The following is a 24,996-nucleotide window of genomic DNA, read 5'->3' on the forward strand; positions in this document are numbered from 1 at the left end:
GTTTTAACAGGGTTACGGGGAAATACTAAATCCTTCAATACTGATTCCTGCACACATGTATGAATTAAAAGCTGTAAAGATCAAATGTAAATCTGAAAATAGTTTACTGCAAAGACTTTTTGGGGATTATGCATAGCTCAGCATGACCGACTTAGGTAATCTTTTAATGCGTGCCGACTATAAACAAGTGGTAATAAAACTTACATTCTAAAAGATTAACACCGAGTCTGGCACTTTGTATACAAAGGTAACAAAGGTGACCGTATTAGGAACTCCATTCCTACAGAGATTCAGCTGAAGATCTTCTCATCTGTATTCAGGATCATAATTCCTGACAAGTATGAGAGGAGGATGAGGCAGCTCTTTACCTCAGTGTTGTGAAGTAACTTGTCCTGCTGTATGATTAGGACAGGTTTTGTGTACACTTATAGGACAGCGGCCATTTTGTTTCTCCTAATCAATGCTCCCTAGACAAAACAAGCCATTATAACTAATGAAAAGGTATTTGGGAATCTATTTATAATAAAGTAATATTTACGTATTTTCATTTTCTTAAAGGTGTTGGCCACTCTCCATGTATTTGCTACTACTGTGTGGGAGGCAGGGAAAAAGTTCATTTTCTAATATACGTCATTAAAGGGAATCTGTCACTAGCATATTAGCATTTTTTTTTTTATGAATCCATGTGTAATAAAGTACCTTATTTCCATATGTCTTGTTCTTTTTATTCTGTGTCTTGTCATTTCCTCAAAAAAACGCTTTTTATGATATTCAAATGAAGCTGTAAGGAGCCCAGATGGGCGTTATTCTTTGTCCATGGTGCCCAGGAACGCCCCTCTGAAGTGCCGTGCCCGCCTAAATTTGAAAACTAATAACTCCTCCCAGAGGCGAAGCTAAGTGCTCCCCCCAGCGCCGCGCTCTGCGGCAAACACCCCCGATCCTCCTCTCGCCTGCAACCGAAATCCCGCGCAGGCGCAGTGCCGGCGATTGCCTGCGCGATGATAGGACGACTGAGGGCAACAGCTTCAACAGCGTCACTGGGCATGCGCCGATCCCAGTGACGTGTTCGCTGTTTCCTCAGCCAGCTAAATCGCAGGCACTGCGCCTGCGCGGGATTTCGGTTGCAGGCGAGAGGAGGATCGGGGGTGTTTGCCGCAGAGTGCGGCGCTGGGGGGGGGGGGAGCACTTAGCCTCGATTTAGGCGAACTTGGAGGAGTTATTAGTTTTCAAATTTAGGCGGGCATGGCACTTCAGAGGGGCGTTCCTGGGCACCGTGGACAAAGAATAACGCCCCTCTGGGCTCCTTACAGCTTCATTTGAATATCATAAAAAGCGTTTTTTTGAAGAAATGACAAGACAGAATAAAAAGAACAAGACATATGAAAATAAGGTACTTTATTACACATAGATTCATAAAAAAAAAATATTTGCTAATATGCTAGTGACAGATTCCCTTTAAGCAGATCTGCCTGTTTTTTTTAATAATCGGAAGCAACGCCCCCTGAGCCCTCTCTGCCCTGCAGCCGAATCAGTCCATGGTTGCACGCGACATGGAGGAGCTTCACAACAAGCTTGTCCATGCCAGATCTGTGAAGTCTACCTGCGCTCTTCTCCCTCACCTGTAAGAGCAGAGCATGCAGAGTCTGCTCCTGTCAGTGATTACTCCGGAGTCTATAAGAGATGAGCAGCTAGTGGACAAGCACTTCCATGAAGTTCTCTTCCATAAACCCTCCTAAGCCCCTGCATACAGTATGCATTTAATAGATCTTGGGGGGGGGGCTAACAAAAAGTGGGCAGAACCTAGATGTTACTAACTCTCTCTCTCTGATATAAATATACCTTTTAAAAAAAAAAAAATTTTATATATGTTTAAACCATCCAGATCTATTGATGACATTCTCAGGATAGGTCATCAGTATCTGATCGGTGGGGGCCTGACAACCGGCATCCCCGCCAATCAGCTGGATGAAGAGGGGGCAGTGCGCCATGCGAGTGCTGCTTCCTCTTGATTACACTGCTTGTCGTCTTGCAAGTGCAGTGTAATAAAAGTACTCACTCCATTCAGGTGAATGGAGCCAGTGCTTGTAATTATACTACATCTCTGCTCCAGAGGAGACAACACATAGTGTAGTGTAATGTAATGACCAGGAAGCTGCGCCTCCTCTTCACACAGCTGATCAGCGGGGTGCCGCGAGTCGGACCCCTGCCGATCAGATATTGATGACCTATCTTGTTGATAGGTCATGAATATATATGGAATGACAACCCCTTTAACCCCCTTCAGGACAGGGCCATTTTCCAATTTTTACTTTTGGCCTTCCCAGAGCCATAACTTTTATAATTTTCCAAAACGCTGTAGGAGGGAGTGTTTTTTTTTTTGCGGGACAAATAGTATTTTCTATTGGCACCATCTACTTTTGAATTTGATGTGGTGTAAAGCTGTAAAATCCAGATGGGGTGTAATGTAAAAAATAAATAAATCTGCCACAGTGTAATTACAGCGATGCCACATGTGCAATTTTTTCCCCTTTAATACTGAAATAATTAAAAAAACTATATATATATATTTCTTTGCATCTCTATATTCTGATCCCCATTTCGGTTTTAGAATTAGGTCTACGTTGGTGACTGAGGGCTCATTTTTGTGATCTGTAGTTTTATTATTTATACCACTTTGGAGTGTGTGGGTGAGTGGGTTTTTGATCAGTTTAAATTTTTTTTTTATTTTTTTATAAAGCAATGAAAAGTCAAAATTGGCCATTTTTGATTTTTTTTTTTTTCAGTTATACCGTCCACCCTATGTGATACATATTTTAATAGTGAGCTTTTTTTTTTTTTAAAGTAGGGGTGCCAAAGAATTTATATTTTTACTTTATATTTATCTTTATTTTGGAATGTGTGTGCCCTGTTCCTGCATTGCGGACAGCAAACATCCCTTTGACTTGAATGGGTCTGCAATCTGCAAGATACAGAGTGGTATGGAGCGGAGGCAGGGATCAGAAGCCCACGAAAGCAGTACAAAGTGCTTCCAAAAGGATTTCTCGCCGTGCTTCTGCACAGCAAAAAAATAGAACGTGTTCTATCGTTTTGTGGTGCGGAACGTATCTTGCGGATCGCAGACCCATTGAAGTGAATGGGTCCACATCTGCAAACTGCCTGCACTCGGCTGGTACCTGTGCATTGCAGACCACTATATGTGGTGGAGCAGTCTCAGGGAAAGCCACCTCAGATGCTGTGGTTACAAAAGACCATGGCATCTGTCTGCGATTGGCATTATGGTCAATCACAGACATTAGCCCTGGGTCTCTTTAAAACAGCAGAAACCCAGAACAGAATCTAAACAAACCTGTCTCAGCAAACTACACTTAACTGAAATCCAGAAAGCTGCAGTTGTTAAAGCAATCTCATCCAGCTAAGGTATCTGGGCGAGATATACACACCTTCCACCACGATCGATATACAGATGTAAATAGATACGGTAAATGATGATTAATATAATATAATATAATTATATATATATATATATATATATATATATATATATATATATATATATATATATATAAGAATCCAAGGCAGCACACGAATAACGGTGAAAAAAAGTGGTGTTTATTCCCACATGTGCAGACAGCAACGTTTCAGCTCTCTCAATGGAGCCTTTGTCAAGCCAGGCTTGACAAAGGCTCCATTGAGAGAGCTGAAACGTTGCTGTCTGCACATGTGGGAATAAACACCACTTTTTTTCACCGTTATTCGTGTGCTGCCTTGGATTCTTCTATATATATATATCTTATTGGATCAAGTCCGTGATCTACCCAAGGGATTGCACCTCTGCAAAGTGTGTGCTGCTCATCTTTTTTTCTTATATATATATATATATACATATACACACACACACACACACACACACATACACACACACACACACACACACACACTGCTCAAAAAAAATAAAGGGAACATTTAAACAACACAATGTAACTCCAAGTCAATCACACTTCTGTGAAATCAAACTGTCCACTTAGGAAGCAACACTGAGTGACAATCAATTTCACATGCTGTTCTGCAAATGGGATAGACAACAGGTGGAAATTATAGGCAATTAGCAAGACACCCCCAATAAAGGAGTGGTTCTGCAGGTGGTAACCACAGACCACTTCTCAGTTCCTATGCTTCCTGGCTGATGTTTTGGTCACTTTTGAATGCTGGCGGTGCTTTCACTCTAGTGGTAGCATGAGACGGAGTCTACAACCCACACAAGTGGCACAGGTAGTGCAGCTTATCCAGGATGGCACATCACTGCGAGCTGTGGCAAGAAGGTTTGCTGTATCTGTCAGCGTAGTGTCCAGAGCATGGAGGCGCTACCAGGAGACAGGCCCGTACATCAGGAGACGTGGAGGAGGCCGTAGGAGGGCAACAACCCAGCAGCAGGACCGCTACCTCCGCCTTTGTGCAAGGAGGAACAGGAGGAGCACTGCCAGAGCCCTGCAAAATGACCTCCAGCAGGCCACAAATGTGCATGTGTCTGCTCAAACGGTCAGAAACAGACTCCATGAGGGTGATATGAGGGCCCGACATCCACAGGTGGGGGTTGTGCTTACAGCCCAACACCGTGCAGAACGTTTGGCATTGCCAGAGAACACCAAGATTGGCAAATTCGACACTGGCGCCCTGTGCTCTTGACAGATGAAAGCAGGTTCACACTGAGCACATGTGACAGACGTGACAGAGTCTGGAGACGCCGTGGAGAACGTTCTGCTGCCTGCAACATCCTCCAGCATGACCGGTTTGGCATTGGGTCAGTAATGGTGTGGGGTGGCATTTCTTTGGAGGGCCACACAGCCCTCCATGTGCTCGCCAGAGGTAGCCTGACTGCCATTAGGTACCGAGATGAGATCCTCAGACCCCTTGTGAGACCATATGCTGGTGCACCACAGACTGTCCAGGAGTTGGCAGATGCTTTTGTCCAGGTCTGGGAGGAGATCCCTCAGGAGACCGTCCGCCACCTCATCAGGAGCATGCACAGGCGTTGTAGGGAGGTCATACAGGCACGTGGAGGCCACACACACTACTGAGCCTCATTTTGACTTGTTTTAAAGGACATTACATCAAAGTTGGATCAGCCTGTAGTGTGTTTTTCCACTTTAATTTTGAGTGTGACTCCAAATCCAGACCTCCATGGGTTGAAAAATTTGATTTTCATTTTTTTTATTTTTGTGTGATTTTGTTGTCAGCACATTCAACTATGTAAAGAACAAAGTATTTCAGAAGAATATTTAATTAATTCAGATCTAGGATGTGTTATTTTTGTGTTCCCTTTATTTTTTTGAGCAGTATATATTAACCTTTTATTCAATGTTGGGAGTAGGATTGCTATCATTATTTTGATTTCTCTATGTAGTTATTTGACTGAAGGACTGATGAGATGACACCTGAGGTGCTGTTGTCACTATGGCATCACAAGTAGGCAGAGATGTCATGTGACTGCTCCTCTGAAGATGCTTGCTGTGATGCATGCTGGGATTTTTACTTTCCCTTTGAAGATGCTCCGCCCACACAGCCTCTCATCAACGTGAGCATGCTATGCTGAATGCAGTAGAAAAATGTTATATACACAGTATATCTGTCATTAGGGATGTCCCGATACCATTTTTTTAAGACTGAGTACGAGTACCGATACTTTTATTTAAGTACTCACCGATACCAATTATGGTGTGGTAATGTTTTTACAGCAAATTCTAATTTAATTTACAAACCTTGTACAAAGAAACAGCGGCGCAGTTGCTGATAGCAATGAAAAAAATTAAAGCTGGAATTTGGTTGCTATGGACAACTGCTTTACTTTTCCTTTTGCACAAGGGTTAATAAATGGGCATATAACAGTGTTTCCCAACCAATGGGCCTCCAGCTGTTGCAAAACTACAACTCCCAGCCAAAGGCTGTCCGGGCATGCTGGGAGGTGTAGTTTTGCAACAGCTAGAGGCACACTGGTTGGGAAACACTGGCATATAAAGGAGGGGAATGGGCACATGAAGGGAGAGAATGGGCCAGTGTTTCCCAACCAGCATGCCTCCAGCTGTTGCAAAAGTGACAAAACTACAACTCCCAGCATGCCCGGACAGCCTTTGGCAGTGCGGGCATGCTGGGAGGTGTAGTTTTGCAACAGCTGGAGGCACACTGGTTGGGGATCACTATTATATACCCATTTCTCCCCCCCCCCCCCAACCTTATTTTATTATTCATTGTTTGTCTGTTTTAACATGAAATGGAGAGAAATTAACAGAATTTCTCCTCCATTTCATGCACTGTACCCACCTGGCCTGCTGCAATCCTTCCCATGCAGATGCACCTGGGAGGAAGTGGCTTTAACTTCTTCCCAGTGGCAGTGTTCCGGCAAAACGGATCCGGCATTGCAGTCAGACCGCAAAAAATTAGAAAAAAAAAGAAATGCCAGATCCGTTTATGCGGATGACACCGGAAAGGCGGATCCGGCATGTCAATGCATTTGTAAGACTGATCAGGATCCTGATCCATCTGACAAATGCCATCAGTTGGTATACATTTTGATGGATCCGGCAGGCAGATCCGACGCTAGCATAATGAAGGCGACTGAGTATTCACAGACTGTAGGAGTGGTCCCAGTCTGGTAGATCCTTGGTGACAACCACAGCAGACAGCATCACAGCAGTCACAGGGGTTGTCACCCACTTTCCCTGAAGTTCTCAATGCCAGCTCTTCCCACTCCTGCTCTGGATGAGAGGCGGCCATATTGGTCACCCAGCTTTCTCAGACTCAGATGTGGCTGGCAGACAAAAGAATGGACTGCAGTACCTGGGCTCCGGCAGCTCCTGCCATCTTTCCACCTCCGGCCCAGCTTCTTGCAATCCCCTGACTCCCTGAGGGTAATATCCAGAACCCCAGCCAGGGGCGGCCTCCTCCTGCCGCTGCCGAGCCAGCACGTCCCCAGGTGGATAGTCGACATGAAACCGCATGGGACTTAAATCACCGTCGCAAAGAAGTCCCGCCCACACGCCGATCAGCTGGGCGCAGCGCCACCGCCGCCCAGAAGAAGATGGGACAAGCCGCCACCACCGCTGATCTGGGCCCTTAAGGTATCGGCGACATTTGCACGAGTACAGGTATCGGGACATCCCTATCTGTCATGATACAAATACCTCTTGGCTTTAGTTATTGTCCAGGGCACTTTATTGTTTTTTTATACTTATGGTGGCCAACCCCTTTAATTCCCGGAGAACCCCTTTAAGTTGTATTACAGAAATTGATATGCCAGTAGTTCTCTTCATTCCTTAAGTAGAGCAATTTCTGCCCCTTGTACACAGATGGTAACGGCACACAAAAAGTAGTAGTAGTGTCTCCTCTGAAGAGGATGATAAAGCACCTCATTTTGAATACTACTCGGCAGAAATCTGAGAAGTAGGAAAAGGTGATACATCCACCGCATATATTTTCTTATACATGCTGGAACAGGAGATTTTCAGCCTATTGCCTGATTTAAAAGGCAAATATAAGGGAAACAGGAGGTTTACTGATTTTCTTATGAATGGGATGTAATAGATGTCTGACATACACAACCTCCATAAAGAAGAAAAATTGCTTCTAGATGAGCACAGAATTATCGGATAATCTAGAGCCTCACAAGGCTACATTACAAGACTGCTTCGGTAAAGAGAAAAGTCAGAAACAGGTGATTTTATATTGGAATTCACGGTGCCAGTCTTGATATCCCCTGCACTGCCGGAGGATGAACCTAATTTATGGCGACACGCATGGCCAGTCATAAATTAGTCACATCCTCTGCAGTCCATGTGCCTAAACTGTAATCTATGGCAGCTCCTAGCCACGGTAGATGTCAGTCTTCATTTACACCAGAAAGCTGGTGTAAAGGAAGATAAATGTGCCGGCCCTGTTGGCCCCATCCCCTTTTTAGAAAGTGGAGAGCGTGGCGTAGAAATGCCACTTTCAACAAAACTTTATCGCAACAGCGTTTAACCCCATAACGCCCAGCACTGTACATATACGCCGCAAGGTCCGCGGGGCTCTTGGGAACGATCAAAGGGGGGTTGGAGTCGCGGCACCATGCCTGCTCTTACTGGCAGGCAGCCATGCCGGGTAAGGGCAGCATGGTGTTGCATCGCCCCCTTTCAGCAGCAAGCTGCGATTGGCCGATCAATGAGACCGGCACATTGCAGCGCAGAAAGCTGTCAGAGGCAACGGGGAGGGTCGGGAGGAGGTGGCAGGTGCTAAACAAATCAGCATCGTCACCTCCGAGGTGAGGCAGCGGACACCAGTGTTTTGGGTCCCCTGCCAGCACTGCAATTGGCTGGAACAACGCTCCAGCCAATGGCAGCGCTGTAGCCACTCAGGAAGAGGCAGAACCTTTCTAGCTGGTGACTGCAAGCAGAGGTTCTGTGCTGCTTGTTGGCTTGCTGGGACTTGTGGTGCACACCACAGCGATTTAAACCCCTTTCCTGCTGAAAAGAAGACAGAAGATCTGTAATAGCTGCAGAGATTTTTCTTCATTTGCAGCTGTTCCAGATCCATAAACCACCCTTTTTTTTTTTACAATTTTTCCAGCACCACTTTTTCTGCGTGCGAGCTGTGACCGCCAAGTACTGTTCAGTGTGTACCTGCCTGATCAGCACCTGCGGATTATTTGTGCTGATTTTTTGGCAAATTATTCATTTATTTTGTTAAAAAAAAAAAAAAAAAAAAAAAAAAAAAAAAAAAAAAAAAAAGAAGAAGTTATATATTAGCTGAAGGACCCGGCTTCACTTGGGTATATTTAATCTATTTCATTTAAGGTTTGTGTGTCGTTAAAAGATAAACACTAAAACAGTGACCGCCACAGCCCCCCCCCCCACCCCTTAACACTGACCCCTCCACAGTGCCCCGTCCCTTAAAACTTGGATCTCCACAGCAGCCCACCCCTTTAAATTTGACCTTTACAGCAGCTTTCCCCTTTAACAGTGACTTTCACAGCATACCACCCCCTTGACAGCAACCTCCACAGGGGCCCGCCCCTTAACAGTGGCCTTTACTGGATTGGGGGCATGCCCTTTTGAACACCCCACTCTAAGACAGCAGAACAGTACTGTCTGAGTGTAAGCTGTAGGGAGAAAGTCACCCTCCCTCCCACCTCTGCAGCTGACTTAAAAAAAAAAAAAAAAAAAAAGGTAAAAATCAACTTCTGTCAGCTGCAGAGGAGGGAGGGAGAGTGACTGCTGTCTTAGAGTAAGCTGTTCAAAAGGACACGCCCCCTATCCGGTTAGGCCATGCCCCTCCCACTCCTCAGCAGACTGAGATTGAAAAAATGAAGGTAAAATTCAACTTCTCTCTCGGTCGGCTGAGGAGTGGGAGGGGCATGGCCTAACCAGATAGGGGGTGTGTCCTTTTGAACAGCTTACTCAGACAGCAGCACTGTGCTGTCTGAGTGTAAGCTGTAGGGAGAAAGTCACCCTCCCTCCCACCTCTATATATACACCAATAAATGACTCACAGAAGTGAGTACCCGTGCCAAGCCTGCACGTGAAGTAAGACACCAAAAAAGGGAAATGGGGCTAGCACAAATAGTAGTAAATATAAGCTTTATTATAGTCTCTACACAAGACAAAATACGATAAAATACAGATAAGACAATATCGTGGTGGATGAAAAACACACTGCACGACATGGGACACCACTAATCACTCAACATATCGAGGCTGGAAATGTATATACTATGTGACATAACCCCAAATAGGTGTCTAGTACATATAACCAGCCCAAGCTATAAGAACAGAGTACAAATCAGATACAGTACAAAGTATAAAGTGCATAATGCAAATCTAACAGTACATAGGTCTATTATACTAAACTGTCCACTAAAGAGCCATGAAGTAAATAATTATTCTGGGGTCTGGGTTAGCGGGACCTGGGGGCGGGGTTTTAAGTCTTTTGAGGGTGGACACATTGTGGCAGAGAGCGTGTCTGGGCTCCTTCCTGCAAGAGTGACGCCCCTCTGGGCACCTTACTGCCTCATTTGCATACCTAATAAAGTGGATTTTCAGAGGATAAAAAAAACATCTATTGCTGGAACAAAGGCACATCTTGAAATAAGGTACTAAGTGCTATTAGGCCATGGCTTTACTTCAATAGTGATTACCGTGGTGACAGATTTCCTTTAAAAGCTCACCTACAGCAGTGAAGAAAAATGGCTGGGTTGTTATGGAAACCTGGAGTAAAACTGCATGTGGAGGCTGAAGGACCTGAGAGCTTCTATAGGCTGATAAGGGTCATGTGACCAAGCTTCTATCGGCTAATGCATTTTTTGGGAATCTCCCAAAAAAAAAAAAAAAAAGGGAAAAGCTTACCCAAATGTATAGTGAAAAAAATAGAGCAGCACTCCAAAGTAGCAGTAAAAAAATTGTATCTTTATTCACCCATAGGTGAATAGGCTTCAGGTTGGAGCCGAAATGGTTGAATAAAGATACAATTTTTTTTACTGCTACTTTGGAGTGCTGCTCTATTTTTTCACTAAATAGATAGAGATATTATATTATATATATATATATATATATATATATATATATATATATATATATATATATATATATATATATATATATATACACACACACACATACACACACACACACACACACACACACATATACACACAGGGGTGTGGAATTCCTATCGCCCGACGCCCGGGACATGCAGTTCCGGGCGCCGGGCAAGTAGTTTGTATAGTTGTTTAGCCCTGTGCGGGCAAGTAGCAGGGACATGTCGGTTGGGCAGTAATAGGAGCGGTCATATGCTTGCCGCGAGCTGACCGCTCCTACATCTATGTCAGCCTGCCCTTGCATCGTCGGCTCAGTTCAGTCACAGCACACAATAGCAGAGACGCTGGCAGCAGGGAGGGGAGGGACTCGGGAGGAGTGTAATCTGATCCTAGAGTGGAAGCTGCTTCTGCCAGCCCCTCCCCTCCCCGCCCACCAACCAATCAGAGCTGAGGCAAGGCAAGCACTAGCAGCTCTGAGCCGTCTGTACAGGGAGTTAGAATAGAAATGAATCGAATGAGTCACAAGTTAAAAGAATCTAAAGATCCGATTAATTGAGTTAAAAGAGCCGTTAGTCCGACTGTAGAACAGTTTACATTACACTGAGTCAGAGGCTAGAACAGGTTACACTGAGGCTGTGCTGATGCTTTTGTTGCAGCAGTGATAAGGTTAAGGGACAGGAGCAGAGAGATAAGAAAAGTGACAGATGACACAGAGTTTAGATTACAGGGTAAATTTACCCTTTAGGATCAAATTGGCTTCTCAGGAGATATATATATGTTATATGTTCTGGAATGTGTTGGATAACACTGACAGCATTATGTCAGTGTTATCCAATAGATTACAGAACTGTAAGGGTTACATAGCATCATAAATCAGTATAATGCTATGTGACCCCAGTCAGCGCTTGCAGGTCAGGTCGGGAGCTGCGATGTGGACAGGCTCCGGGAGGAACGCTCATCTGCAGGGGTGTCAGAAATAAAGGTTGTGCTGTCTGTCTTCTGAGGCTCTGGCCCTGCCTGCAATCTGCACTGCACGTGGCACTTGATAAACTATAACGTCTCCCTCTTGCCCCCATACAGTATAACGTCACCTTGGGGCTGCCCTAGTGCCCCATACAGTATAACGTCACCAAGCGGCTGCCCCCGCACAGTATAACGTCACCCTGTGGCCCCCACCCCCATACAATATAACGTCACCCTGTGGCCCCCACCCCCATACAATATAACGTCTCCTTGTGGCCCCCACCCCATACAGCATAACATCGCCTTGTGGCCCCCACCCCCATACAGTATAACGTTAATATAAGTTCAGGACAAGTAGATGGTCATGAGGGACAAGTAGATTGAGCCCCCACTTTAGTCCTTCGACAAGTAGTTTTTTTAAAAATTTCCACACCCCTGAATATATATATATAATATATATCTATATCTATTTCAGTTAGTGCGAGTTTAGGTTTTTGCAGGAACACACCATCTGCGTGCATGCATTTTGCAGAGCCCTGTAGTGCATTTTTATACTAGTTTTTGCACGCACACACGATCTGTGTGCGTGCGTGCTGCAGAGCACCTATCAGTGCTTAGTAGCATCTGCATATTTGATTTTTATTTATTTTTTTGGGTGTGAAAAAAAAAAAAAAAAAAGACCTGCAGTAGATGCATTTTGCAACCACTGAGCACCAGTGTCCATTACTGATTGTGTCTGCTCAGTTTCCACTGCAAGTTTATTTTTGTTGCAGAAAATACTTTTTTGTGCAGAAGACTTTTACAACTCTTCTTCTAAATTTTATTTCAAACTTATTACAAGCCCCTTCACGTGTGAAAACACAACATACACACCCCTTACACTAAGGGCTAATGCACACGACCGTATGGCTTTTTCAGTGTTTTGCGGTCCGTTTTTCACGGATCCGTTGTGTTTCCGTTTCTGTTCCGTATCGCATATACAGAATACTGGCTGTGCAACTAAGTAAAGTAACCTGTAAGTTAATGTTTCTGATGAACAAAGCTACATTTACACAGGTTGCAGCCAATTATACACATTATACAATTTTTTATAATTGATACATCCCGTGGTGGATGTCCTTAATAACGTTCCCTGTTTTTGAGTCTTCTTGGGGTCTCTCTGCTCATCCCAGGTCCCGTGTTTTTAATCCCTTGTCTGTCATTCCCCTGTTTAACATATTGTGCTTTCCTAATTTATCTTTAGCACTACCGATGACATCTGTCGCAGTGGAGGACCATTCCAGTGGAGTCATGGTTCCATACTGAGTTAGGTCTGTGTGCATGGCGCCTTTTGGATACATTCTGGACTTCCCCGGGCCATATGCTGGCTATACAACTATGCCGGTTCCATCAATATTACACAATAACTCCCCCTCTCTCGAGTCGTTCCGACCATATATTTTAACAATGATGAAAACTATAAAATTATTTATTATACATCTGTTTCCTTTCCTTTCCATCACTGTACCGAGCACTCTTTTCACGTGCGCCTCTCTTCCTCTTTTTAGTATATAATTATCTTGTGTGTGTTTTATTACAATTGAATTTGTACTCCATTGGCACTTATCTTTCTAGCAATTGTGTATTGCAATAATTCAGCCCCCTAGGTTGGATGCTCCTGTCAATATGTATGTATGTATGTATGTATGTATGTATGTATGTATGTATAATTATTTCTGGTTTATGCATTAGCACTTTATGCCAAACTAAGTCAACTGTTGTCCTGGAATACTGACATTTGTGCCATTATTCCTCTATTATATATGGTACGCACTTTTTATACTGTACACGGTGTGATGATAATGAGTCTGAACACTGTCTCTTAACACAACATCGCGGTGTGGTGGGGTGTAATCCACCTGTCCACAGCGCAATGTAGTTATCTGCTGTCCATTTGGATAATGGAGGGGTTAACTGTGTGTTGTCGTATTCTATGTCTCTTATGTCATGTCCAGCTCCCAGCCACTGGCCTGGTATTTTTTACCCTGACCTATATTTAACAAGTTTCCATGCATTCTGACCATCTGCCCATTTTTAGATGAGTCTGTGGGCTGGTATGTGTATCCGCATTTGGGCTGCCTTCGCACTGGCGTTCGGGGTTCCGCTTGTGAGTCCCATTCGGGGGCGGCCCCGAGCGGATCCGTGGACCCCCCGGTGGATGCGGATCCGTTCGGAGTGCAGCGGTTTGGCTCCGCCTGGCCTCCGTTTCGCGGGCTGATGCCCGGGCGCAGTTTTCAGCGTTCGGGTATCCGCCTGGTTGCGCGGAGCCAGACCGATCCGTCCGGGCTTGCAGTGTGGGTCGGTGGGCGCGGATCCGTTTGAGGTTGACACAATGTGGCACGATCTCGAGCGGGTCCGTCTCCCGCTGGCTTTTCGGTGTGGGGTCTGGACGGGTCCGTCTGGTTAAAGTGCACACTTGGAATTCCTCTGAACCATGGTGCAGACGGATCCGTCTTCGAGCGATTCCCTATATCTGCACTGTGGGAGCGGATCAGTCTGTGCAGCCACTAGACGGATCCGCTCTGAGCGCGGGTGTGAGAGCAGCCTCGAGTATGCCGCATCGCGTGACATTGCGGTCGCGTGCTGTGTCATGTGATTGCCGCATCACTAGTCCTCCGCCCCTTGGAGTCTGAGGCCTCATGTTCTGTTGGTGCCGCTGTCACTCAGATGTTTGGCCGCACCTACTGCACTGCCCCCGGTTCCTCCTCCGTATGACTACATGGGCTACTGATTGGTTTTCCTGGTATGGTCAGGGCGTGTCGTATGATGCACCTCTGACACTGCGGTCATGTGCTTGCTCACATGCTCGCTCTGTCATCTCAGTCCTGCCCCCATTAGGTGCTTCTGGTTCTATTGATTGGCTTTTAGGTACTGGGGCTCCAATTCCATTGGTGCTGACGTCATTCAGGTCCTGCAATTTAAATTTTCCTCCACACACCTGTGTGGGCACTATATAGGGGAGATGTTTTTATGTGTTTCCATATCCCCGTAAGAAGCCAGATCTGCTGGCGAAACGGCGTTGGGTCAGGAGTCGGCCGAGAGATCTCTGCACCATCCAGGGTATGTTTATACTTTGTCCTTTTTATTTCAACCTCAATCTCCACAATCGCCTCCTTTGCACTTTGTTTGGGGCGTTGCTGCTATGAGGTTTAGAGGTATGCTCTTTCAGCTAGCATTCTTTTCCCTGTTTTTCCGTGCATCGATCTCCCAGCCTCTCCTTGGGTCCTGCTACTCATCTGTGTCCCGCCTTGTGCTGCCTGTTTTATTATATATGTATGTATTGTTTATATATACTTACAATAAAGTTGTTTGGATCTTCATACATATGTAAGTTATTTTCATTCATTTTTTTTGGTGATTAAGTAAAGTAACCTGTAAGTTAATGTTTGTAATTAACAAAGCTACATTTACGCAGGTTGCAGCCAATTATACACATTAGGTGGCTCTTAGGGGGATCTGTGGAAGTCAAATTCCCCAAAGCTGAAAATTACATTTCTTTAAAAGTTTCAAATTATTATTTTTTCAGTATTAAACACAAGAAAAACTATATTAATTTGGTATCACTGTAATCATTCTCACCCAGAGAATAACCACAGAAATTCAGAGCCAACAATAGCCTGCAACCACAAAAAATAAAAACTTCCACTGGCGCAAAAGAGAGCATCCATCAAATGATGCTATGGGGAGAAATACATACACCACCCCTTTGCGATGGGCATGGCACACAAAACAAAAAAAAATTTAAAAATAATAATATTTATCGTAAGAACAATCAACTGAATCCATTAAAAGGACACATTACTATAACACTGTCCCCAAACATCTAAAGAACTGCAGAAATAACCGGATAGAGGCAATTTATATTCTACATGTGAAATGTAGTTCAATTAATCCAAAAGTGATACAAAACTTGCTGACATGCCTTATCTCCTTGGCAAATGGAAACAGCCAGCAGTAAAGTGACTGCCAAGAGCAGTATAGATGGGAGTCGGGAGAAGGCTTCTGAACACAGCGGTCCAGATGCTATGAAAGGCTACACACTGTGGACCGGCTAATCTCCTGCAACACAAGGCAGAATGGAAGACGACTAGAGGAACCAGGTGTCCCCTCTTACCTCTGCACTAGCCCCACACCAGTCAGATATTTTATGCTTCGTACTTTAAGTTTTCAGCCTTTGCTAAATAGTAAATTATGCTGCTTTCTAATATACTTAAAGGGCATCTACCACCAGAAATACTGTTATGTAGCTGACATTAGCGATGCACTAATGTCAGCACTACATAACAGTATGTTTTTTACCTTTCTCCCTGCAGCAGTTTTGGTAAAAAAAAAAAAGCACTTTTATAATATGCTAATTAGCCTCTAGGTGCTATGTGGGCGTAAAATCAGCACCTAGAGGCCCAGTTTACTCACCCTTCATCCCGCCCAGGTCCCCTGTTCTGCTCGCCCCGCTCCTCTTGATTGATGGCACGGTACGCCACATCGCTGCCGAAATCCCGCACCTGCGATGTTCACTTCTGTATTCGGCGCAGGCGCCGTGAGTGAATGATGAGCTCCTGGTGCCGGATTCCTCACTGCGCCGACTAAGTCACTGCTCGTTTCCATGGTTACAACAACCCCGCAATCCAGCAGTGGTGCTCATGCTTGCACACTATAGGAAAAAGCACTAGCCTATGTGCACTCCCACCTAATCGGACAATGCTTTTTCCAATAGTGTTCAAGCATGACCACAACTAATGGGTTGCAGGGTGGTCATAACCATGAAATAAAAATGAATCCAGCCAGCAAAGGAGGCAATATGGACAACAACAATACATTAGTAAGTGCACTTAGGAAGGAGTGGAGATGGCTCCAAAACACTTCTGTTAACGCCAGACTCCACATGGTGTCATCATTAATCTGTATTATCCTGGACGGTCAATACACTCAATAGTATATATTATATGCTATATGTTAGTATATGGCATTCTTTATGATGACTTGAGAGCCTTGATTATTAACAACTTCCCGAACACCCATTGACTATAAACGTCCTGGGCGGTCGGGTTCTCTCTGAATGGATGTTCTGGAACGTCCTTTCAGAGATGGCAGCTGCCTCTTCCTGTCCTGGCCCGGTGATCATGTGATCGCCGGGGTCGGGTGAGTGCAGGAGCTGTCTGGTCTTCCATAGACCACGATCAGCCCTGCACTGATGGGGGGTGTATTTCACCGTGACTGGGGCTACTATGTCATCCCCAGTTACAGGAGAAATCAATAGTTTAAAAGAAAAAAGTTAAATATGAAGTTAAATGTCCCCCAGAGGTCTTGTATCACAGTGTAAAAAAATAAATAAATAAAATATCAGAGTCTGCAACTGGTCTGGTATCACCGAGTCTGCAACAACCAGCTCTATAATATTATATGATCTACCCCTTCAGGTGAACGCCGTTAAAAAAAAATAAACATTGCGCCAAAACAGATTTTTTTTTTTTGTGAGCTCACCTCCCCAAAAACATGTTAAATCAAAGAGTCGGATGTACCCCAAAATGGTAGCAATAAAAACATCACCTCATCCCGCAAAAAAAAAAAAAAAGCCTTCACATAAGACTATAGCCAGAAAAATGAGATAAAATGCAACCAGAAGGCCAAATGTACCCCAAAATGGTGCCAAGAAAAACTACAGCTTGCCTCTTACAAAAAAAAGCCCTCACGCAGCTCATTTAACAAAAAATATAAAAAGTTATCGCTCTTAAAAACCATGACAGAAAATTTCATGTTAGAAAATCCAGATGCCGCTCCTTCCCTTCTGAGCACTGGCGTATGTCTAAATAACAGTTTATGACCACAATTGGGGTGTTACTGTATTCAGGAGAAAGTGGGTAGCAAATTTGGGGGGGGGGGGGGGATATTGTCCTGTTATCTTTTGTGAAAAAGAAAGTTTGGGCCTAAAGCACCATTTTCTTGAAAACAAACATTTTTCTATTTTCACACCCAAGTATTAAAAATTCTATGAAACAGCTGTTGAGTGAAGTGCTCTCTACATCTCTTAAAATTCCTTGGGTATTGCAGTTTACAAAATGTGGTCGCTTTTTGGGGGTTTCCTCAGGGCCTCTTCAAATGCAACATGGTGCCCAAAGACCATTCCAGCAAAATCTGCAAAAAATTTTTTACATTTCACCTCCATTTTGCTTTCATTCCTGTGGAATACCTAAAGGGTTAACAACATTTCTAAAACCAGTTTTGAATAGTTTGACGGGCGTTATTTCTAAAATGGGGTCATTTATGGGTCGGTTCTATTGTGTAAGCCCCACAAAGTGACTTCAGAACCGAACTAGTCCTTAAAAAAAAGTTGACTTCAAATTCTAAACCTTCTAACGTCCTAAAAAAAAAATTCCATTACTAAGGCTACTTTCACACTTGCGGCAGAGTGATCCGGCAAGCAGTATGCCAACTGATGGCATTTGTAAGCCTGATCAGGATCCTGATCGGTCTTAAAAATGCATTGAAATGCCGGATCAGTCTTTCCAGTGACATCCGGCTAAACGGATCCGGCACTAATTCCTATAGAAAAAAGGCAAGTGTTCTGTTTTTTGGTCCGGAGATAAAACCATAGCATGCTGCGGTTTTATCTTTTGCCTGAACAGTCAAAAAGACTGAACTGAAGACATGCTGAACGGAATGCTCTCCATTCAGAATGCATGGGGATATAACTGATCAGTTCTTTTCTGGCATTGAGCCCTTTTGACGGAACTCAGTGCCAGAAAATAAAAACGTAAGTGAGAAAGTACCTGTGACACACACACACACACACACACACACACACTCCCCCCCCCCCAATGTCGGCGATCGCCGCAAACCACAGGTCAATTCAGACCTGCAGTTTGCGGCTTTTTATGTTGCGGGCGGCAGAGGTGCAATCGCGTCCCCATGGGGGTGTAGAGGGGACCCGATGGCATGGAAGGTATCGCCGCTGCCTTCCTGTGACGTGCCTGTGAGATCCAGCCCCCTGGATCTCACAGGCCGGAAGCTGTATGAGTAACACACAGTAGACATACGCATCCGTATCGACCGGCTCTATAAACATATCACATGACCTAACCCCTCAGATGAACACCGTAAAAACAAAAAAAAAAAAAACTGTGCTAAATAAACCATTTTTTTTGTCACCTTACATCACAAAAAGTAAAACGGCAAGCGATCAAAAAGGCGTACGCCCACCAAAATAGTACCAATCTAATAGTCACCTCAACCCGCAAAAAATGAGCCACTACCTGAGACAATCGCCCAAAAAAATATATATATAAAAATATGGCTCAGAATATGGACACACTAACACGGCATTTTTTTTTGTTTTAATAAAGCAGTGTTAGTGTAAAACTTATATATATATATATATAAGTTTTACACTAACACTGTAGAACCGAAACGTTGTCAATATTTGATATGTGTGAATAAAGAGCACATTTTATCTTTCAAGGAGTGCTGCGGACCCTTTTTCTTATCTTCCGTCCTGAATCGAGGGACCACCGCCTGCCACCTGTGATACTGCTGCCAGATTTTCCGTATGTATGTATGTATGTATGTATGTATGTATGTATGTATGTATGTATGTATGTATGTATGTATGTATATACACACACACACACACACACACACACACACACACACACACACAGAAAATCTGGCAGCACTCCCTTCAGCAGTATCACAGGTGGCAGGCGGTGGTCCCTCGATTCAGGACGGAAGATAAGAAAAAGGGTCCGCAGCACTCCTTGAAAGATAAAATGTGCTCTTTATTCACACATATCAAATATTGACAACGTTTCGGTTCTCTCACAGAACCTGTTACGGGAAGATGATATCATGTGATTTTGAATCAGGCGCTTTACCTATGCGGGGAGGGTCATTGTAGCTAAGAGGAAGTAATAGAGAGTCAGAAAGATGATGGATTTTGTCATTGCCCAAAAGTTTGCCCTAATGTAAAATGGCGGAAGGGATCAGTGATGTGACGCTGGCGACTGGGATCTCGGGCGTGCGGTCACGTGATGTGCGTGATGAGCGCGGGATCGAAGGGAGCCGGACGTCATGACGCATGGTCTCCGCCAGTTAGTGACGTAAAATGGTTATGTACCGCCTAACAGGAGGGGCAAGAGACAGACACATGCGCACTGACAAGGAGTAGACGCGGAGGAACGGCGTGCTTCCATAGAAGTTAACACGCCATCTCCTTCTACTCCACAAAACCTCCAGCAAGGTATTAGATGTTTTTAGAGCACTATGCACTTTGTTATATGCACTTTAATGTATCACTGTTGAAAGTTATAAGCGATATGAGGGTTATAAATACACAGTATATATGTACGACAGTGGACGCATTGATGCTTATGTGAACAAATGTCGTCAAGTAATGAATTGTAACATGTCTATAAAAGGGGAGTGCACTTTATTTGTATTGGTTGATGAATTAATTGGTAACAACCTGATGATGTATTTATACAGGCACTACTGCACTTTATGTTTCACCTGACTTGAGAAAGGTTCTGTGAGAGAACCGAAACATTGTCAATATTTGATGTGTGAATAAAGAGCACATTTTATCTTTCAAGGAGTGCTGCGGATATATATATATATATATATATATATATATACATACATATATATATACACACACACACACACACACACATATACATACATACATACATATACACACACATATACACACACACTGCTCAAAAAAATAAAGGGAACACTTAAACACCACAATGTAACTCCAAGTCAATCACACTTCTGTGAAATCAAACTGTCCACTTAGGAAGCAACACTGAGTGACAATCAATTTCACATGCTGTTGTGCAAATGGGATAGACAACAGGTGGAAATTATAGGCAATTAGCAAGACACCCCCAATAAAGGAGTGGTTCTGCAGGTGGTGACCACAGACTACTTCTCAGTTCCTATACTTCCTGGCTGATGTTTTGGTCACTTTTGAATGCTGGCGGTGCTTTCACTCTAGTGGTAGCATGAGACGGAGTCTACAACCCACACAATTGGCTCAGGTAGTGCAGCTTATCCAGGATGGCACATCAATGCGAGCTGTGGCAAGAAGGTTTGCTGTGTCTGTCAGCGTAGTGTCCAGAGCATGGAGGCGCTACCAGGAGACAGGCCAGTACATCAGGAGACGTGGAGGAGGCCGTAGGAGGGCAACAACCCAGCAGCAGGACCGCTACCTCCGCCTTTGTGCAAGGAGGAACACTGACAGAGCCCTGCAAAATGACCTCCAGCAGGCCACAAATGTGCATGTGTCTGCTCAAACGGTCAGAAACAGACTCCATGAGGGTGATATGAGGGCCCGACATCCACAGGTGGGGGTTGTGCTTACAGCCCAACACCGTGCAGGACGTTTGGCATTTGCCAGAGAACACCAAGATTGGCAAATTCGCCACTGGAGCCCTGTGCTCTTTACAGATGAAAGCAGGTTCACACTGAGCACATGTGACAGACGTGACAGAGTCTGGAGACGCTATGGAGAACGTTCTGCTGCCTGCAACATCCTCCAGCATGACCGGTTTGGCATTGGGTCAGTAATGGTGTGGGGTGGCATTTCTTTGGAGGGCCGCACAGCCCTCCATGTGGTAGCCTGACTGCCATTAGGTACCGAGATGAGATCCTCAGACCCCTTGTGAGACCATATGCTGGTGCGGTTGGCCCTGGGTTCCTCCTAATGCAAGACAATGCTAGACCTCATGTGGCGGGAGTGTGTCAGCAGTTCCTGCAAGATGAAGGCATTGATGTTATGGACTGGCCCACCCGTTCCCCAGACCTGAATCCAATTGAGCACATCTGGGACATCATGTCTCGCTCTATCCACCAACGTCACGTTGCACAACAGACTGTCCAGGAGTTGGCAGATGCTTTAGTCCAGGTCTGGGAGGAGATCCCTCAGGAGACCGTCCGCCACCTCATCAGGAGCATGCACAGGCGTTGTAGGGAGGTCATACAGGCACGTGGAGGCCACACACACTACTGAGCCTCATTTTGACTTGTTTTAAGGACATTACATCAAAGTTGGATCAGCCTGTAGTGTGTTTTTCCACTTTAATTTTGAGTGTGACTCCAAATCCAGACCTCCATGGGTTGAAAAATTTGATTTCCATTTTTTTATTTTTGTGTGATTTTTGTTGTCAGCACAGTCAACTATGTAAAGAACAAAGTATTTCAGAAGAATATTTAATTAATTCAGATCTAGGATGTGTTATTTTTGTGTTCCCTTTATTTTTTTGAACAGTGTATATTTTTTTTGTATCGGCGCGCCCGTATCGACCGGCTCTATAAAAATATCACATGACCTAACCCCTCAGATGAACACCGTAAAAAATAAAACATAAAAAAGGTGCTAAATAAGCCATTTTTTGTCACCTTACATCACAAAAAGTGTAATGGCAAGCAATCAAAAAGTCATATGCACTCCAAAATAGTGCCAATCAAACCATCATCTCATCCCGCAAAAATCATACCCTACCCAAGATAATCGCCCAAAAACTGAAAAGACTATGGCTCTCAGACAATGGAAACACTAAAACATGATTTTTTTTGTTTCAAAAAAGAAATCAGTGTAAAACTTACATAAATAAAAAAAAAAGTATACATATTAGGTATTGCCGTGTCTATAAAAATACCACATGATCTAACCTGTCAGATGAATGTTGTAAATAAAAAATAAAACTGTGCCAAAACAGCTATTTCTTGTTACCATGCCTCACAAAAAGTGTAATATAGAGCAACCAAAAATCATATGTACCCTAAACTAGTACCAACAATACTGCCACCCTATCCCGTAGTTTCTAAAATGGGGTCACTTTTTTGGAGTTTCTACTCTAGGGGTGCATCAAGGGGGCTTCAAATGTGACATTGTGTCAAAAAAACAGTCCAGCAAAGTCTGCCTTCCAAAAACCGTATGGCATTCCTTTCCTTCTGCGCCCTGCCGTGTGCTGTACAGCGGTTTACGACCACATATGGGGTGTTTCTGTAAACTAAAGAATCAAAGCCATAAATATTGAGTTTTGTTTGGCCGTTAACCCTTGCTTTGTAACTGGGAAAAAATAAATAATTATATATATATATATATATATATATATATTAAAATGGAAAATCTGCTAAAAAAGTGAAATTTTGAAATTGTATCTCTATTTTCCATTAATTCTTGTGGATCACCTAAAGGGTTAACAGTTTGTAAAATCAGTTTAGAATACCTTGAGGGGGTGTAGTTTCTAGAATGGGGTCATTTTTGGGTGGTTTCTATTATGTAAGCCTCACAAAGTGACTTCAGACCTCAACTGGTCCTTGAAAAGGTTTTTTTTGAAAATTTCTGAAAAATTTCAAGATTTGCTTCTAAACTTCTAAGCCTTGTAACATCCCCAAAAAAATAAAATCCTAACATGAAGTAGACATATGGGAAATGTAAAGTAATAACTATTTTTGTAGGTATTACTATGTATTATAGAAGTAAAGGAAAACTGGCTTAGGCTATGTTCACATCTGCAGTGAAAGTTTCCAACAGGCTGTTCTATGGAGTTCACCAGATCTCGCATTGCCGGATCCCCATTGACTGTAATAAGGTTCGACGGTAACCAGGCAGCTTATCGGCGTAAATGCAGTTAGGCTGAAAGCTGGCATTTATGCTGGATCATCCCTGATGGACATGTGAACCTAGCCTTAGCTGTCCATTGCAATCAGATTCCACCTTTCATTTTTCAGAGCTCCTTTGGAAAATGAAAGGAAAAATCTGAGGAATTGCTATGGACAAAGCCAGTTTTGCTATACACCAGTTTGATTAATCTACCGCACTGTGTTGTATTTACAGCTTTCCATACCAGTTTGCATTTTAATAATGGTCAAGCTGAGCAGTCATGTTGAGCGCTCACCATCTGCTCTGTCCAACAGCTATTTAGTAATAAGATAAAATAAAAAAGCAAAAATATAAAAAAATTGAAAATGGCTTTATCTTCCCTGTGCCTGCCGACATCCAGAATTTGACACAAAATCTAAAATTAAATGAAATACATGTACATGGTAAGAGCCAAGTAGTGATTGTAATTTAAGATTTTCCTTACAAGTAGTGCACCGCACTTCCAAACAGCGTGCGTTTTACAGTGTGGTTTTCAGCAATGCTATTTATCCGAGGGGTGTTCAATAATTTAACTACCTGAATATGAAAACAAACGTTTCGGAGAAAATTTTACTTTCACACTTGCACTAGCAGGGTCTGGCAGGGCCTGCCAGATCCATACTAACGCTAGCCCACGCTGCAGTTTTTGTACGGCTGCCTCTCTGCATGTCTGCTGTGCTGTGGGCGAACCTCCGGCCCGTCCCCATTATAGTGAATGAGACCGGGGCGGACTTCTGGCGGCACATTGGTTAGCGTTAGGGGAAACAGCCTGCCAAATCCTGCTAGCGCAAGTGTGAAAGTAGCCTTAGGGTGGGTTTACATTATGTTTTTTGCCATCCGCTTAAACATATACAAAAAAAATATTATACGTTAACAGCCTGAGGCCTCTTCTTGAAGGGAGGCCCTCAGGTCAATAAGGTTCTGCAGTAAAGAGTTAAGAGACGCTGCACAGCTGATCCCATAGATTTTCAATGGGATTCAGGTCTGGAGAAAGTGCAGGTCACTCCATTTGAGGTACCTCAGTCTCCAACAGCTGTTCCCTAATGATGTGACCTCGATGAGCTGGCGCATTGGCGTCCATGAAGATGAAATGAGGCCTGTGTTGTTCATGCAGAGGCACAATAACTGGATTCATGTTATTCAAGTATTTTGGGCTTGGCATTGTACCATTCACAAAGTGTAGAGCAGTTCTGTATTGACTAGACACACATGCCCACACTAACACCACCACCAAGAAAGGCTCATCTGGTGACAACAGTGGCTGATGCATAGCGCTCTCCTTGATGTCTCCAACATCGTTGAAGGACATAATTTATGCTCAGCCTGAATGGACTTTCATCAGTGAACAGGACTGAGGCCCACTGGTCCCTCGTCCAGCATAGATGCTGCCTGTCCTATGCACAACAATGATGCCTGTGCCTGGTGGTGTGGTCAGGTACCCTTGAGGGTCGTCTATTGTTTGTAAACGGTTTCAAATGGTCTGGGAGATCACCCTCTCACCTCCCTTAAATGCACCTGGAGTAGTGTGGCATTCATCATCCAGTTCCACAGGGCATTGTTCACAATTAATCGGTCTTCAGTGTGGGATGTGGCCAAAGGATGTCCACTTCTATGCCTGTCTCAGACTTTTCCAGTCTCTCTCTATCTCTGTTGCAACCTGCTGATGACACTCTAAGCTCAGTGGCCACTTCCGTCTGAGAACATCCTGCTTGAAGCCTCGCAATGGCGAGATATTGTTGATAAATTGTCAGGTGTCATCTTGGTCACATGATGTCAAAATGTGAAC

General features: G+C 44.0%; 1 protein-coding gene across 1 annotated transcript in view; it reads right to left on the minus strand.

The window, feature by feature from the left end:
• MACO1 (macoilin 1) overlaps nt 1–24,996 on the minus strand; it is an 86,856-nt gene that overhangs the window by 41,352 nt on the left and 20,508 nt on the right. The window lies entirely within an intron of this gene.

Source organism: Bufo bufo, chromosome 3 (genome assembly GCF_905171765.1).
Source record: "Bufo bufo chromosome 3, aBufBuf1.1, whole genome shotgun sequence".
Lineage (NCBI taxonomy): Eukaryota > Metazoa > Chordata > Amphibia > Anura > Bufonidae > Bufo > Bufo bufo.